The 3,817-nt window shown below is 39.7% G+C and overlaps 1 non-coding gene across 1 annotated transcript; it reads right to left on the reverse strand.

Annotated features, from left to right (window-relative positions):
• Nucleotides 1-2,002: 2,002 nt before the first annotated feature.
• On the reverse strand, nucleotides 2,003-2,109 carry LOC141694937 (small nucleolar RNA R71). Its single transcript, XR_012564216.1, has one exon. It is a non-coding gene; the product is annotated as a small nucleolar RNA R71 (small nucleolar RNA).
• Nucleotides 2,110-3,817: the final 1,708 nt, after the last annotated feature.

The raw sequence follows: 3,817 nt of genomic DNA on the forward strand, positions 1-3,817 counted from the left end.
GGTCTTTTACCTATGTCAAAATTTGGGTTCTTACAAGTGATCTCCCTCACTCTTTGATAAGTGGATTTTAAATCTACTTGGAACACTTCATTACAGGCTTAAGTTAGTGTTTTGTACTAAAGTTGTTGCTATTTTTGATATGTTTTTGTGTTATTGCATTTCAGGCATCAGTTAAATGAAGAAAGGAGCTTTTCAAAGAAGTATGCTGACACGAGGTCAGAACTGGAAGCCTAGGCCATACTCAAGTTGTAGAGAATCTTGTTAGCTTCACATGGGCAGTTTAATCACCTAATTCTGACGAGCAGAACTCAAGATACGGCCAAAAGAAGAATCAGCAGAAAAATCCAGAAACCCTGCGCGGCCGCCCCCAAAAGCAGCGCGCCGCCCCGCTTTTCTGCCGAAAACCAGTGCGGCCACGCTGCCCTTTTTTCCCCAGAATCCTGTTTTGAGTGGAATTTGATGATTTTAAGAGTCTAGGTCCACTAGGGGCTTATATATAGTGATAAAAAAGACGTTTTTAATGAAAAGGAAACCAGGAAGAGCAATAAGAAGACCTAGAGAGCTCGAGACGGCTACGGATAAGAAGACTTTTGTATTCTTCATTATAGTTGTACTTTGGATGCTTGTTTTCTATTTGTGTTTGAACCCTAGTACTCTTATATTATTTTATATCATGCTTTCATTGGAACCCATGGTAACGATGAGTTCGGTTATGAACTAATCATTATCGTGGGGTTCTAACGGATTTACTAATTTCTATAGTTAATTTGTTTCAATATTTTGGTATGTGGTGATTGATTGATATCCAAGTATTGATTGTGCTTATTCATCTTATGTGCCTAGCTAACATATAAGATAGCGTGTTAATCTCTATTGAAGCGACAATGAATATATAGATTTAGAACTTGTCATGCTAGCATAGGTTCATGTATTTATTATGCATAATTCTTAAGTAATTTTAACCATTTTACTTTCCCTATGTAATCACGATAGGTAACTTGTTCATTAAACCTTTACGTTGTCAAATTCTATAGACATATAGGGTCTCAACATAATTGGTGTCTATTTAGCTTCCATCTCTTTTGTGGATGTCTGGTAGTAGGGTATTCGTACAATAAAAGTTGGCATTTACTAGTTTCGTGTTACCTGATTAGTTGTCATCACAATTGCATGCTAAGGTTAAGAACAATAACTTTGAATGAAGTATTCAATGAAGTTAGAATCCCATGTTTGTCTCATATAGTTAATTCAATCACTTTTATTCTTAGTTAATTACATGTTAGTTTAATCTTAGTTATAAATATCTCAACTTGTTATTGTCTTAGCATTGAGCGATAGCCATGCCATTGTTGCATAAGTGCATAATCTTAAGTTAACTAAAAAGAGTCTTTGTGGGTAAGAATCTGATTTATATCTTATACTATTTGTGAACGCGTATACTTGCGTGTAATTTTAGCACGTGTTTTCGCCTTAACAAGTTTTTAGCGCCGCTGCCGGGGACTCGATGTTAATTTTTAGTTTATGTGCTTGACATTAGTGGTCATTAATAATCACTGACTCGGATTCTTTTACTTTCACAATTTACTTGTTTGTGTTTCAGTTACTCATTACAATGGGAGATCCAGCAGCACCAACGAAAGCGTTGATGGATTTTTCTCAACCCAAGAATAATGACATTCAGTCTAGCATTGTCAGACCAACCATTGCTGCTAATACCTTTGAAATCAAGCCTGGCATAATTCAGATGGTGCAGAACTTAGTTTAATTTGGGGGTGCTCCAACAGAAGATCCTAATATGCACATCAGGGATTTCATAGAGATCTGCGACACCTTCAGGTTCAATGGTGTGTCTGAGGATGCGGTGAAACTGAGACTGTTCCCATTCTCTCTGAGGGACAAGGCTACGGGCTGGTTACACTCTCTACCAGCTGGTTTGATTGCTACTTCGGTAGATCTTGCTCAAAAGTTTCTCACTAAATTCTTCCCTATGGCGAAGACAGCTACAGTCAGGAATGCTCTTAATCAATTTGCGCAGCAATCGGGAGAATCTTTGTGTGTGGCTTGGGAGAGCTACAAGGAGATGCTTAGGAAGTGTCCTGATCATGGCATGCCTGATTGGATGATTATCAATTACTTTTATAATAGGTTGGGAGCACAGTCAAGACCTATGTGCGATGCAGCATCAGGTGGATCGTTATGGGCTAAGAGCTATGATGAAGCTTATGAGCTAATTGAACTGATAGTTGCTAATGAATATCAGTATCCAACCCAGAGATTGCCACAGGGCAATGTAGCAGGAGTTCTTGAAATGGATACAGCTACGGCTATCACTGCTCAACTAAAGGCGTTGTCTATGAAGATCGATTCTCTGGCTAACTATGGTGTTAATCAGATAACTAGTGTTTGGGAGCTGTGTTCAGGTTTGCATGCGACGGAGCAATGCGCTATATCTAGTAAATCAGCTCAGTTCGTTAGAAACTTTCAGAGATCGCAGCAACCAGTTCCAGACACTTATCTTCCTGACAACTGGAATCATCCTAACTTCAGCTGGAGTAACAATCAGAATGCGATGCAACGGCCGTTCTAGCAGTTTGGGAACAAGCAATTCAATCCTCCTGGTTTTCAACAACAATTTGCACCAAGGCAACAGTTTTATCCAATGGGAATGCAACAGCAAAATCATGGAGGTGCAGGTCAATCTTCGAATGAAAAATCTGAATTGGAGGAGTTGAGGCGTATGTGCAAAAACCAGGCTATTATATGCAAAAGCCAGGCTATTTCTATCAAGGCTCTGGCGAACCAAATAGGGTAAATTGTTAACGCCTTATTGAATCGACTATCAGGAACGCTTCCTAGTGATACAGAAGCCAATCCAGGCAAGAGGGAAGTTAAAGAACAGGTGAATGTCCTCACCTTGAGTTCTGGAAAGGTCGCAAGCCCCCAAATTCAGCAAGACGAAGAATCTAAAAATCTTGTCCAGAATGCAGGTGCTTCTGCACCCTTGCCAATTCCAGAAAATGAGATTGTAGCTGAAAAAGTTGTGCAGAAGGATGCCGAGGTGGAACCGAAGAAGAAAGCTATTGTAAAAAATCCTCATGAGGGTAATACAGGGGATAAACAAGTCTATCCTCCACTTTTTTTTTCTTAAAAGGTTGTAGAAGCTGAAGTTGGATAAGCAATTTGCTAAGTTCTTGGAAGTTTTCAAGAAACTTCACATCATCATACCTTTCACTGAAGCTCTTGAACAGATGCCTAGCTATGCGAAGTTTATGAAAGGTATTCTCTCTTCAAAAGTGAAGCTCGATGACTTAAAGATCGTTGCTCTTACGGAGGAATGCAGTGTTGTGCTACAACAAAAGTTGCCTCCGAAGCTTAAAGATCCTGGAAGCTTCACTATTCCTTGCACCATCGGAAACTTGACATTCGACAAGTGTTTATATGATTTAAGAGCGAGCATCAATCTGATGCCTTTGTCTATCTTCAAGAAGTTGGGTTTACCTGATCCAAAGCCTACATATATGTCCTTGCAGTTGGCCGATCATTCCATCACTTATCCACGAGGTATAGTGGAGGATGTCTTGGTCAAAGTGGACAAACTCATCTTCCCTGCTTATTTTGTAATTCTGGACTTTGAGGAAGATAAGGAGATTCCCATTATCTTGGGAAGACCATTCTTGGCTACAGGTCGAACTATAATGGATGTGCAAAAAGGAGAGCTTATGATGAAGGTTCAATGTAACGCCCTCCAGACCCGGGGTATAAGTCTGGGGGTTACTAGCTAATCACCAAACCTGTACAATCTGATTAACAAATAATA

This window comes from Apium graveolens, chromosome 10 (assembly GCF_009905375.1).
Source record: "Apium graveolens cultivar Ventura chromosome 10, ASM990537v1, whole genome shotgun sequence".
In the NCBI taxonomy this organism is placed as follows: Eukaryota; Viridiplantae; Streptophyta; class Magnoliopsida; order Apiales; family Apiaceae; genus Apium; species Apium graveolens.